Consider the following 15451-nt stretch of genomic DNA (forward strand, 5'->3'; position numbering starts at 1 on the left):
CTGAAGCACGAAAAAAAACTCCTGCCAGCCGCTGACGTCCGAATCTTTCCAGATTTTTGACACATAACATCCCTAACCATGTGTTTTTACAAGAGAACACATGGTTAAGGATATTACGGTCCAAAATCACAAAGATTTTGGGTTAGGGTTTTTGGCCGGAAAAATTCAAATCCAAATTCGAACAATTCTGGTGAGATTCGAGGAACACGGCTTAGGTATTTGGGCTGAGAAGGTTAAGGCGAGTCTATGGTGTAAATTTGGTGGTGTTTGGCATACTTTGCGTTTTGGACGGAAAACTTTGACTGATTATTCGAGATGTTTGGCTATGATTCGAAAGATGATTTTTGGTGTTTTGGAAAGAGGAGATGGAGGCGAGGAGGAGGTGTAAATTTGGGCGCCATTGGACGACGACGCCGCCACCGGCGATCTAGGGGTTTCAGGGCTGCTAGGGTTTGAGAGGGGTGAGGAAGACGATGAGAGATGGGGTAGGGGGACGTTTCGGACAGTTATATAGCGGAATCCTAGGATGATCTCGTCCGTTGGATTAAGAAGCAATGATTGAGATCATTTTCTGAAACGGCGCTTTTTTGGACTGGATTGGGTAGACCGGGTATTGAAGCATTGGGCCTGGATCCGGTTGGTTATACCCTGGGCTGAGGTTTGGGTTAAATTGAGATGAGCCCAATTTTGTTCTTGTTTGTTTTTTTTTCTTTTATTTCTTTTATCTATTTTTGTATTTTGTTTTCCACTTTGTAATTTTGTATTTATTTTTCTGATTTTATAAAATTGCAACAATTAAAATAAAGTCCTAATATATTTCAAAATTAAACTAATTAATTCCTAAAATTATATTAAAATCTATTTCGGGACGAATTCACAATTAAATAATTAAAAATGCAAAAGTGAACTATTTTTTGTCATTTTCTTTATATTTTTCTCTAAAACAAATCAACCCCTAAGTAATACTAAAAAAAATGAAATTAAACCTAAATGCAAATATTATTTTGTATTTTCATATGAATTAACATGCACAAATAAAATGCAAACAATTAACAGGAAATGACACAAAAATGTACAAAAATGGTAAAAATAAAGAAAAATTATTTTGTTTGAATTTTGGGAATAATTTGTATATAGGGAAAAAATCACGTACTCACAGCTGCCCCTCTTTGCTCGGAAACATGAAAAGTTTTCGTGCAAAGATAAGTGAGAAAATACGAGCGATTTTTGCCCGTTCAAATATTCTGTTGTGAAGCATTTTTGAAAAGTTTGACCGCACCCTGCTTCAGAGGTTGCCTACATATCCTGGGCTAAACAGGAATCAGGTCAGTGTAGTTCGGGAGTGTCTGGTAGCTGGGACTACCAGTAGCTGTGACTTCACTGTTGTTGCTGCTGCTACTGCTCGCTGACCTTCCTTATTACACCACGTCAAAAAATAAAAGAAGCTAGCCTACGCTATGAACTACGAATTACAAAAATCCTATCTAAAATATTCAACCTTGCATCTTGTACTTCCTTGTTGTCTTGCGTTTCCTTGGTGAAACTCATTGTTGTTACTTCAAATCGTAAACTGAAATGTTGTTCCTTCTCCCCAAATTGCTGAACTTGAATAATCTTGAACTTGAATGTTTTCCTCTGTTATCTGGGCGGGTTCCCAATTGCTGAAACTTGAACTGTATGTATCTGTTCTCCAGGCAGACTCCTGACTTTTGAATGTATTCCTCTGTTATCCAGGCGGGCTCCTGACTGCTGAACTTGAACTATATGTCTCTGTTCTCCAGGCGGACTCCTGACTTCTGACCTTGAACTAAATGTATTCATCTGTTATCCAGGCGGGCTCCTGACTTCAACTTGAAATGTATTCCCTGCTCTTCAGGTGGGCAGCTGATTACCAAAACTTGAATCGTATTCCATCGTTATCTAGGTGGGCGCCTGATTACCAAAACTTGAATTGTATTCCCTCGTTATCCAGGTGGGCGCCTGATTACCAAAACTTGAATTCTATTCCCTCGTTATCCAGGTGGGCGCCTGATTACCAAAAACTTGAATTATATTCCCTCGTTATCCAGGTGGGCGCCTGATTACCAAAAACTTGAATTGTATTCCCTCATTATCCATGTGGGCGCCTGATTGCCAAAACTTGAAATGTATCCCCTTGTTATCTAGGTGAGCGCCTGATTGCCAAAACTTGAAATGTATTCCATTGTTATCCAGGTGGGCGCCTGATTATTGCAACAAAAGAAATTTTTCTGCCCCAGTTTGGGATCTGGGCATATTTGTGAGTGTTAATCAGATCATGTTACCTACAGAGCTCTAAGAATTTAAAAGCTAAATCCCATTTTCCAGGAGGGGCCTGAAAACTTCGAATTAAATCTCATCTTAAGAGTGATAACTTTAAAGCTAAATTATATTTTCTAAAGGGAGAACTTACGCTAAAACTTAAAACTAAATCCCATTATCCAGGAGGGTCCTGAAAACTTTAAATTAAATCCCATTATCCAGGAGGGTCCTGAAAATTTTAAATTATATCCCATTATCCAAGAGGGTCCTCAAAACTTCTAAAATTAAATCTCATTATACAGGAGGGTCCTGAGAACTTTAAATATTAAATCCCATTATACAGGAGGGTCCTGAAAATTTTAAATTAAATCCCATTATTCAGGAGGGTCCTGAAAATCAAAAGTTTAATCTTATCTTAAGAGTGACAACTTTCATATCTGAATTATACTACCCGACAGCAGACTTTACGCTAAATGTTGTTATCTAATCAAAATCTTAAAACTAAGTCCCATTATTCAGGAGGGTCCTGAAAACTCATAATTAAATCCTATCTCGAACATGCAAACTTCTAAACCAATTTATATTTTTTTGGGATACATTTATGCTAGATTATGCTGTTTTCTGAACTTTAAACTAGGTCCCATTTTACAGGAGGGTCCTGAAAATTTAAAACTAAATCCCATTATCCAGGAGGGTCCTGTAAGTTTATGGTCAAACCTGTTTGGTGACTGCCTTACCCCATGGAGGGTTTCTCCGAAACAAACGAGTTTTCTGCCCCTGTTTCAAATCAAAGAAAAATCCTGTCAGCTTAAAATGTGATGGTTGGTTTGTGGCCTTGACTTTGAGGGCGATTGCTCCTTCATTTCCCATGGTAACTGATTTCCACTCGAGGGCCTTGCTTGCTTATGTACTACCCACTTTTCTCTGTCATCTTTATCATAGAAAATACCCCTTCTCCGTTCAGACACAATTCCCTTTATCTGTTGCATTGCTCATGAAATGACATTTACCAACCTTTGTGTTTCACCAAAAATACCTTTGATTCGTTCACCTATCACCCTCCATCCTGTTGCATTGTTCCTGAATTGCACAAACCTTTGTATTTCACATGAATTCCAAGGCACGTCAATTACCGTCCCCTCAATGTGCATGATGTTCTTTCCTGACTTAACCCACTGGTATTGGCCTTGAGGTCTATTGCTCCTCCACTTGCCATGACAACTTTGATTTCTGCTTGGAAGACCTCGTTTGTCACTTGTTAAACACTTCCTTTTTTGATCTCATCACAAAGAATACGTTTGACCCGTTCACCCAACATCCTCTAACTGTTGTACTGTTCACGAGTTGAAATATACCAAACCTTTGTATTTCTCATGGACCCTAAAGCATGTTGGTTGCTACCAACTCAGTGCGCTTGTTGCTGTTTTCTAACTTATGCTATTTTGATGTGCTGGCCAGATCCCATTTTTGTGCAATTGAAAAGCTGGTGGCAAATTTTGAAGTCATTTCTCACTTGTTCTGACCAAACCGACTCAGAAAGAGGAAGTAAACAAGACAGAAGGAACAGAGAAAATGACAAAGGAAAGAAATGATTCCTAACAAGAAAACTACAAAGTAGAAACCTATCATTTGTGGATACCAACTCTAATGACCATGGCATGCACCTGTGGCATATTCTGATGAGCAAGTCTGATGTTCAACTCCTGTTACACCCCTAAACCGTGAAACTGGGCTTCAATGCTCCGATTATTCAATCTGATTCACCATCCTTATTCGACTTGTAGTGCCCGAAGGGTTTTCACCATCAAGCCTCTCTCATTGTCTGTGATAATCACCTTCGGTATCCCAAACCGACAAATAATGTTTGAATGCACAAAATCCACCACAGCTTTCTTGGCCACAGACTTGAACATCTTAGCTTCCACCCATTTGGTAAAATAATCTATAGCTACCAGAATAAACCTGTGCCCATTTGACGTTGCTGGATCAATTGGCCCAATCTGTACAACTAACCAGCTTTCAATTGTCGTACTTTATTGCCTCAGAATTTTCATCACTTGATTCCTTCACCCAAACCTTAATCTTGTTTAACCTGCAATGCCTCGAAACAGTTTTTCACCAACAGACCTTTCTCCATTAACCATTTCTCAACTCATTTTCGCCTCAAGGTGCCCGCAAGGGTTTTCACCAATAAGACTCTCTCATTTTATTCCTTCTCTCAACTCTCGTCTCCTTACGGTGCCTGTGCAGGTTTTCACCAATAAGACTCGCTCATTTTTATCTTTTTGTTTTTCTTGCTTGAACCAGAGTGTTGCCCCAGACATGAATTACCTTTACCTGTTCGACTTGGCATTTCTCAAAGATTGATAAGAAAGTCTTTCTTTGGATCGTAATGTGGGCTTTGGGAGGGGCTAGAAAGAAAGGGTATGAGAGGCTCAAAATAATTTCAAAACGGGTTAAAATTACAACTTTCGAAATCAGATTTCTTACAACAACCACGACTTCTGCCCCAATTTCTTGCTTTGGGGACTTTTGGATTTTATTTTGGTATGACTGAACCTCAGAGAGGCTGCCTACGTACCCTTTCGGGATCAAGTCAAACGTAGTTCACGCCATAGGAATTACTTTGTTGTTGTGATTTTCTCTTTTTTTTTTCTTTCTTTTCTTTCTCTCTTTTTTTTCTTTTTGTTGTTTTCCTTTTTTTTCCATTTTTTTTCTTTTTTCTTTTTTCTTTTCTTTTCTTTTCTTTCTCTTTCTTTTCTCTTTTCATTTTTCTTCTCCTTTTCCTTTCTTGTCGATTCTTTCTTTTCTTTTCACTTTCTTATCCTCCGCACTTGCGTTTCTGAATTGTGTCGTTGATCCCGAAAGAGGGGTATGAAAGAAAAATAAATAAGGCTCAAAATGGGTGACGAGGGATAAAGTGTTTAGATAGCAGAACAAAATTCCTTCGTCATTCCAACCTTCAAAATATGCCAAGTACAAACAACACAATTAAACAAACCCAGGAAAACATTCGTAACATCTTTTGGTTGTGCCAGACTTGATGACCGCACCCACACATTCGTCTTCTACATTTGTTATATCCAAAGCACCATTGCACAACACTCCCTCTCTCATTACCACGAACGGCCCCCCGCAAATTGGGGCAAACTTGCTTTTATATTCAAATTGATGCGGCAGGATGCATTTCAATAGGGGTTCTTTATGTTCTATCTGCCCCAGTTTCACACAATTCGGGCTTGAAGTGATCTCAAAATGCCTTTATTTCTTTCCCTTAAATGTCCCTACATCTTCAACATTGTTTCATTGCTTCATGACTAAATTAACTTCTTAAGACCAGGCCGAACATTACGCGTGCATGTCGTGTCACTAGAGTCAATCAAGAAAAGAAATATAAAAGAAAAGAAAACCAAATGAAAATGACTAGAAATTACAGAAAACAAAAAATTGCATTAGACAGATGGTGAAAGGGTTTGAACAACAAAACAAACAAACTAAACTGGGGACACAAACCTAGAACAAACCTAGACAACACTAGACGGGATACTATGACTAAACAAACTAGGCAAAATAAAAGGATAGAAGGGTTTGAGCCATAAGACAATGTCTGGATTACAACCCTAAATATAACCCGGACAGCAGAAATGACAACAACATGGACCACCAAAGCTCATCCCCGACTGACCTAGGAATGGAACGTCTCTCCAATTACCAAGTACAACATCTTAGCCACTGAATTCTGCATAACCAACATTAGGAACTTTACAAACTTTAATCACATCGTCCTCAACAAGTTGTTTTTGGGCCTCCGAGGCTCTCAGAGAATCCTCACATTCCTTTTCAAAACAAATCATACCCACCATGTCTACCTTATTATGCGCAGGCGATGGATTTTGGCTGGTGTCCGGTGCATCCGGATTTTGTACGATGATGTTACCTGCGTTAATAAGCTCCTGAATTGCTTTCTTCAGCCTCCAACACTTTTCAGTGTCATGCCCCAGAGCATCTGAGCAATATGCACACTTTAGAGAAAAATCACATTTTAGAGGGTTCGACATTTTTATCTGAATCGGCTTCAGCATGCCCACTTGCTTCAACTTCTGGAACAGACTAGTATATGACTCTCCAATAGGGGTGAAAGGCCTTTTCTCGTTTCAGCAACTTCTCGTTCCTAAACGCCTGATTTGGCCTAAAACCTGACCTAGGGAGTTTCTGGTATGCTCATGGGGGTAGATAAGCATGTTGCGGAGCTGGGTATTTGGAAAATGGAGTCTGTCTTTGGGAGTCCCATGGAGAGAAGTAACGTTAGGGAGGGTCATCCGATGCCCGAGGATATTCACAGGTATGATATCGGGGTTGGAAATATTGATCAGGAGAGCCCTTTGGATCATCTTTTCTGTTTCTCTTTCTCCCTTCCGAGCTTACCGAGATGTCCTGAATGTCTTTTGAGCAACTCCTTATTTTGCCCGACTTGATTCCCTTTTCTACTAACTCCCCCATTCTTAACACATCATCGAAAGGTCTGCCCACGGCCGGGATCAAATGATTGAAATAGGAGGGCCCCTGGGCTTGTATGAAAAGTTCGACCATCTCTTTCTCATCAATCGGGGTATTGATTCGAGCAGCTTGTTCCCTCCATCTGAGCCCAAACTCTCTAAAGCTTTCCCCTGGCTTCATTTCCATTCCAGACAAGGAGGAATGGTCCACATACGGTTCTTTCAGCTTCATGGATTCCCCGTCTGTCCCTTCTCTTTCTGTGAACCTTCCATTTTCAACACGAGGCTTATCTTGCGGCCATTGTTTGTGCGAGTTAGGACCCTTATGGGTGACCTCGGAGGGGTAATATTGGGCATCATGAGCTCTGGGTAAGTGTTCTTTGTCGAGCACAGTGGATGTGACCTGAAGGCACCTTTGGGAAAAGATAGTTGGATGATGAGTGATGGAGTTACCGGAGTGGTTGGGAAAGTTGTTATAAGCGGGTAGAGATGGGGAGTATGGGGGATCATCTGGCATTGTGTTTGGGGTTTGGGTAAGGACAGATCCCAGGAAGCTAGACGGTGGTGGGGGTGGTTCTCTCCTAGTCATCCATGCCCGATACATGTCTGCCACATGCTGTCTCAACATTTTAACCTCTTCCACCAACCCGTCGACCTGTTCAACCAGTTGCTTTTGGGTATTGGTACCAACCCACTTGGTTCCGTTGTTTTCTGCCATTATATTTGGTGTTGGAAGTGGTGTTACCTTAGAACCACAAACCAACCACCTTTCTCAAGTGACATGCCAAAATGAAACCATCATGTTAGCGTTAGGGCATTTAACACATTGGTAATCGCACATTTGGAGAATGAATGCACCTAAGCAGTTGACAATTTCTATTATGCATTTGCTCGACTGCTTGCGTCATCCCGGCTTTTTCCCAATTTCTAATTGCAAAATTTCTCTCTTTTCTTTTTCTCCTCTTCTTTTTTTTCTCTCTTCTCTTTTTTTTCTTTGTTTTTTTTTTCGTTCCTGCCTTTGCTTTCTTTTGTTCTTATTCTCTCATTCCCTCCTATTTTGCCGCTGTCCATTTCTTTTGGTTTCTGTTTTCCATCATCTGTTTTTCTTTCCTCTCTTATTTTTTCCCCCTTTCTCAGCTCCTCTCTTTTCTCCTTTTCTTTTTTATTCTGACTTCTTTTGCCGTGATTTTCTTGGCTTTCTCATTTTCTCGCTCTTTTGTTTCTTTTCTGTTTTTCTTTCATTTTCTTCCCTCACTCTTTTTGCTTTTTCTCTTAAGGTTATGGTCGAATCCGATGAGGATTTCCTACATATCATGACCCCGCACGAATCAGACCGAGCGTAGTTTGTGCAAATAAAAGGTAAACGACAATAAAACATTTTTGGAATTTTAATAATAAAACAAACTTGATTACAAAGGGGTTTTTTTAATAAAAAAAACTGACCCTACTAACAGACTTTGGCGAAAAGACGACCTACAAACTTGAAAATCAAACATACTTCATACTTTAATCAACAGCATTACGAACTCAAAAACCAACGGCCAAATTCCTTTCCCTATTTGCCAATTTTAACCAAATGACTGTTTTGCAAACGTGGCCCCTTCCCAATTTCACATGAATTTTGAGAGGATTATTTTATGACACTTCACAAACTTGTCCATTCTTTTACGAGAATAGCTATTTCAGCAAGAACGGTTTAAGACGCCGCCAAAACTGGATCGGCTTATTTTGACCAAAATCCAAACGGTATTCACTTGACCAATGACTCTTTCTCTTGTTTTTCAAATTAAAATAAAAGATCTGGTTTTGCAAACACGGCCTTTCAGTACCCCGGGGACGAAGATTTTAAGGCTGTGTGGGTCAGTCGGCTAAAATCTAAAAAGTGACTCAAAAGGTGGCTGTTTATGCAAAGTCAGCCTTTTGGCGTCCCTTTCGGGAATGATCGGTTGTATTGACAAAAACGGCATCACTCGATTTATTTATGACACAAAAATAAAAATTTTGACATTTTTTGGCTATTTTTGCAAAGGGGAGGTTGGACCCGATGAGGGTTGCCTACGTATCTCACGCCCTGTGAGAATCAAACCTGCGTAGTTCGGGCAAATTAACCGAACTATCTTTGAAAACAAGACTCTTTTCTTTTCATTTTCCATGGCACGACAAACTATTTTTCCTTTTCTATTTTGAAAACAAGACAAAATAACGACTCTTTTTTTCTTTTTCATTTTTGACAAACAATAAACGACCTATTTTTTCAAACTAAAAATAAAAGACTCTGTTCCTTTTTCTTTTCAACAAATAATGAAACAACTTATGTTTTTTTTTCAAATTAAAACAAAGACTCTTTTATCCCTTTCCTTTCCAACAACCAACTTTTCAGAAATAAAAGAATCTTTTCCTATTTTTCTTTGCCTTTTTTAGTAATACAAAACAAAACATTTTCTTTTTTTTCATTTTCTCAAAATTTCGGCAGAGTTTCGACAGTGTTTGGGAATTGGGTTTTTCTAAAATAATCAATTAACTCCCTAACTGTTATTTCTCTCTTTTTCTCCTCTTCTTTATTTTTTCAATTTTCCAACGTTCCCGAGATTCAAAAAAAACCGGTCAACATGCGGGTTCAGAACAAATAAATGCACAGCATAAATAGGATGCATCAGGATGGTCTTTTCATTTCAGGTTGCTAGTCCTTGACAGACTCAACCCCTGTGTTGAGTCCCCTAAGTCAAATGCAACATGATGCAAATAATCGTTCCTACGAGGGATCCGACATGAAGTCATGTTATTCTATGTTCAAATCCTGAGTCGGTGTTCTAAACTGTGTACCCGAGCGGACAATTCAAGTCGAGGAGGGGGCAACTTACCGGGAACCAAAAGGCCATCCGGCTTCGTAACTTGTCCGACCGCTTTCTTATTTCAAGGTATGACACTAACACAATAGGGAGTCTCAACCAGAGAGAAGGGTGTCGGCACATTTTATATACAGTTCAGATAATATCAAAGCGGTAACATTTAGCACATTCAGCACAAAACATGCAGGAAAATCAGATACAATCAAATACAACAATTTATCTAAGCTCGAATTCTGAATCCTGAACCAGAGATTCTGGGTTTGATCCCCAGCAGAGTCGCCAGAGCTGTCACACCTCCTTTTTGCATTACACCCCGGGGAGGGTGTATAAGGAGTTTTTCCAATTAAAGGACAAGCGAGACGGGATTGTTTTATTAAGAGATTCAGAGTTGCCACTTGGGAGATTAATGGTGTCCCAAGTCACCAGTTGAATCCCGAACCGAGGAAAATTATGACTCTGTTAACAGTCAGCGAACCAGAAATTCGGATAAGGAATTATGTTAACTCGGGAGAAGGTGTTAGGCATTCCCGAGCTCCGTGGTTCTAGCACGGTCGCTTAACTGTTGTATTTGATTTTATCTGATTTCGATACATGCTAACTTATGTGCCTTTTATTAATTTTACACCGCTTTATCATTATTTATTTTTAAAAGACTTGCAACGTCATAAAAATGCGTTTTGAACCGCGTCGCAATCAATGCACCCGTGGTTATCGACACATTTCGACTTCGTCGAGATTTGGATTTGGGTCGCATCAATGCGCACCCGAGTTTAAGAAAGTAATTTAATTAAATCGCGTCTAAAGATTCTAACGTAATATTATTTTGGGGAAGGCCGTGAAATTCGCTAAACGGCCCTCCCAAATTCTAAGTATTTTAATGTACTTATTTAACGAGGGCCCCACAATTTATGTGTTTTGTTTTAGCGAGACTCATCTCATTTTGTTTTAAAAGGCAAACCTAAAGCACTCTATAATTTTCTACTTAATTGTCTCTATGAATAAAAGTAAAAGTCCTAATTAATTAGCATTGTTTAAGAGTTACTATTTTAAATCTGGGGTTGTCCATGATTCGGATCTTCAGTAATCTTGGGCTTTTGCAATTAGCCCAAGTAACAAGCAGGTAAGGCATGCTTCGCTTTTGGTTCTGTACAGCCTTGGGCTTCTAGCATTACCTTTTGGCCCAAGTCAAATGATATCCTCCAGGCCTCAAACTGATTAAGTTAAAAGGGAGTAAGCCTGGCTGGCCAATATTGAGCCCAAGCCTTCAAACTAAAATCCAATCAGTACAACAATGAAATGAGATTATAGCAATTGACAATTTACTTTAAATTGGACGTGATAACACTCGGACAAGGACAACCATTAATAGGCTAATTAAAGTGTTTAAGGTAAACTCATGGTGATTAACAAGTTAAACTACCAACAAACCACATGCCAGTCATAAACCAATCCTCAAACAATTGTGGAATTTGACACAACTATACCAATTAACGATACTTACGAACCAATTTCAGAGTGATAGGAATATTTTGAAGCAATTACACTTTAACTACTTCTAATTCCTGTTTTTGAATTAACATAGGGCAATACGAACATTTATTCTAAGCTGACCCAAACTACATACTGATTTCCTGCTCAATCTCCAGTTATTAACACGAATAGAAGTCATGGATCTCAAATCATTTTTTTTTGTTCTAGTTTCTCCTGATTTCCAAGTTACACTACACCAACTGAAATTACACTATAACATAGCTAAATGACGAATATCAGTCTAACAGTCCACGGTTTTGATTACATACACGAATCTAAATACCCAAGCACCCACTTAATAGTCCAAATGAACAAACTCATGCTTAACAGTTCATCAATCCAATTTATACAATCCAGGATCAGTCTAGTACACAAATGACATGAAATATCGAAGAAGCTAACTGTTTTACACATTAAAATCAAACAAAAACAGGAGGAGTTCAGAGATCAACTTCAGATAGCATATTTACTTTGTTTCCATAGACTTGAGAGCTACAAAACATGTACCTAGAAGTGTGAAGGAAGAAGTAAAAGTGAGGTCAACAGCAGCAGGTGATGAACAACCCAGAAAGTAGAATCACAGTCCAGAAAAAGTTTGAAACCAAACGAAACTAAGATATCAACCACAAATCACTCGAAGGCACCCAAATAGACTCGCAATTGAACTTAAAATACTTCTGAAACTTCAATGGAGAAAAACTCAACCAAAAACCAACTTAATTAGACCCAAATTCACTCGAAATGAACATTTGAACTTCAGCAACCAAAGCTGGAACTAATGGTGTGAATCAGTACCCAAAGAAATCGAAATCAACTTAGAGTTTTCAATGGAAGAGTGTTTTTTTTTTAATTTTCCTTTTTTGTTTGTTTTTTTGAAGGTTTTGAGATTTGAAATTCAAATTAGGAAGATCAGATCTGCAGAATGATTTTGGGGGAAGTTTTTGGCTTCCAAAAAAATCCCTTATTCACAGCACTATTCATGCATTTTTATAGGCCAAAGGAGGGGCGACCCTCACATTTCTGTTTTCCCTATTAGTCCCTCCTTATTTTCAGATTAGTCCCTTAGTTACTTACTTGTTGCCTAAGTTATTACTCCTTACCTCTTGAAATATTCACTTACACCCCTATCTAGAAGGCCCTATGATGCTCTTCTACCCCCAAAATACCTATACTACCCTTACCCCTACTTTGAAATTACTATTCCTAAAGAAACTACCCTTTTCTATGCCTAAAATGCCCTTCCAATAGTCTGAAAATTACAGACTAAGGTTAACTGATCCCAATCCCCTCACCCTAGCTAAAACTTAACTAAAGTTAATTAACAAACGACTTACTCAGCTATATCCAATACACCTATCTTAAACACTATCTCAATTAACACTAAAATTGAACGAACAGTTAATAATAACTGAAATCAGTCTCAAATGACTTCCAAATCTAACTTCATATAAACAGGACACAGATCAATCTAATTATACCAACGACCCAATATTAAACAAGTATTCAAAATCTAAACAGAAGAAAGAATCGACATTAACCTAAACCTATAGCTAACAGTTAACGGATAGAATTGTATCGACCCAAAACTAATCGATTAAGACGATTCTAAATTAAGACTATGATCGATTACTAAAAAAAGCATGAATCAAACCAAATTAGAACTAGAGATGGGAAAAGCTTACTGACTAACACAAATGGAATGAAGAGCCAAAGAAAGAAAATTAAACTATACTAATATACAAAATAAACACAAGATTAACAAAACACTTACCGAAATCAAAATCAAAAACTGTAACTAAAACTTCACTCATGCAGAAAGGCAAAAAGGAAAAAGAAACAATGAAAGTAAGAATGAAACAAAAAAACTCACTGAAGCACGAAAAAAAACTCCTGCCAGCCGCTGACGTCCGAATCTTTCCAGATTTTTGACACATAACATCCCTAACCATGTGTTTTTACAAGAGAACACATGGTTAAGGATATTACGGTCCAAAATCACAAAGATTTTGGGTTAGGGTTTTTGGCCGGAAAAATTCAAATCCAAATTCGAACAATTCTGGTGAGATTCGAGGAACACGGCTTAGGTATTTGGGTTGATAAGGTTAAGGCGAGTCTATGGTGTAAATTTGGTGGTGTTTTGGCATACTTTGCGTTTTGGCCGGAAAAATTTGACAGATTATTCGAGATGTTTGGCTATGATTCGAAAGATGATTTTTGGTGTTTTGGAAAGAGGAGATGGAGGCGAGGAGGAGGTGTAAATTTGGGCGCCATTGGACGACGGTGCCGCCACCGGCGGTCTAGGGGTTTTAGGGCGGCGCGGCTAGGGTTTGAGAGGGGTGAGGAAGACGATGAGAGATGAGGTGGGGGGGGACGTTTCGGACAGTTATATAGTGGAATCCTAGGATGATCTCGTCCGTTGGATTAAGAAGCAATGGTTGAGATCATTTTCTGAAACGGCATCGTTTGGACTGGATTGGGTAGACCGGGTATTGAAGCATTGGGCCTGGATCCGGTTGGTTATACCTTGGGCTGAGGTTTGGGTTAAATAGAGATGAGCCCAATTTTGTTCTTGTTTGTTTTTTTTCTCTTTTATTTCTTTTATCTATTTTTGTATTTTGTTTTCCACTTTGTAATTTTGTATTTATTTTTCTGATTTTATAAAATTACAACAATTAAAATAAAGTCCTAATATATTTCAAAAACTAATTAATTCCTAAAATTATTTTAAAATCTATTTCGGGACGAATTCACAATTAAATAATTAAAAATGCAAAAGTGAACTTTTTTTTTTGTCATTTTCTTTATATTTTCCTCTAAAATAAATCAACCCCTAAGTAATACTAAAAAAAATGAAATTAAACCTAAATGCAAATATTATTTTTTATTATCATATGAATTAACATGCACAAATAAAATGCAAACAATTAACAGGAAATGACACAAAAATGTACAAAAATGGTAAAAATAAAGAAAAATTATTTTGTTTGAATTTTGGGAATTATATATAGGGCAAAAATCACGTGCTCACAGCCCCGATCCCCTATTAACTGCTTTCCCCAAGTTTATTTCTGCTAATGTGATTTGCCGGGATGCTCGGTTTTGAGTTTTGAGGAGTTTTGGGATAATTAGTCCCTAAATGAAAGCTTAAGTGTTAGAAAGTTGACCGAAGTCGGAACAGTGGGGAGACAGCCTCGGAATGGAAATCTGACGGTTCCGTTAGCTCTGTTAGGTGAATTTGGGGCTGGGAGCGTGTTCAGAATGTATTTTGGAGGTCCGTAGTTAATTTAGGCTTGAAATGCCGAAGTTTTTGAATTTTTAAAGTTTCCGGCCGATAGTGAGATTTTGATCCGAGGGTCGGAATGGAATTTCGGAAGTTTCAGTAGCTCCGTCATGTCATTTGGAATGTGTGTGCAAAATTTCAGGTCATTCGGACGAGATTTGATACAGTTTTTGATCGAAAACATAATTTAAGAGTTCTTGGAGTTCTTAGGCTTGAATCCTATGTGAAATTGGTGATTTGATGTTGTTATAAGTGTTCCGAAGTGTTGATCAAGTTTGAACGATGTCATGGGATGTGTTGGTATAATTGGTTTGAAGTTCCGGGAGTTTCGGGTAGGTTCCGGGATGTTTTAGTGCAAAAATCATAGCTGTAGTAGGTCTACAGGGGTTGCAGGCCCCAGAACTCACTCACGCGGTCCGCACAAAAATTAGTGCGCCCGCGTTGAGTGCTGTGCGGACCGCACAAAAATTAGTGCGCCCACGTTGAGTGTTGTGCATACCGCACAAAAGCGGGCGCGGCCGTGGTAGGCGTCGCGCGGACCGCACAAAGTGGGGCGCTGCCGCGGTGAAGGGCCCTCCCGCTGGTCCTACTTCGGAAGCTCATATCTTCTAATCTATAAGGAATTTTGAGGTGATTCAAAAACGAAAGTTGTAGACCTTCGTGTCCAGTTTCCAGAAAATTAAAGATATCGCAATGTGGACATATGTAGCAAGAGTTATATCCAAAATACTAAAGTCTGTCACTGAAGAGGGAGGCCTGTGCGGCCGCACGTTGCCTTTGCGCGGACCGCACTGGCTTGCGTGGACCGCGTTAGTTTTGGTGCGGCCTGCAGTAGCTGGAAACCTGAGGGGTACCTATAAATACGAGGTTTTGGGTTTTATTTAATATTTTGACCTAGAGAGCTCGGTTTTTGGCGATTTTTCGAAGGTTTTTCAAGAAATTCATCGGGGTAAGTGATTATAACTTAGATTTGGCTAGAATACATGAATCTAACACTGAATTCATCATTTAATTTG

Source organism: Nicotiana tabacum, chromosome 16 (genome assembly GCF_000715075.1).
Source record: "Nicotiana tabacum cultivar K326 chromosome 16, ASM71507v2, whole genome shotgun sequence".
Taxonomy (NCBI): Eukaryota; Viridiplantae; Streptophyta; class Magnoliopsida; order Solanales; family Solanaceae; genus Nicotiana; species Nicotiana tabacum.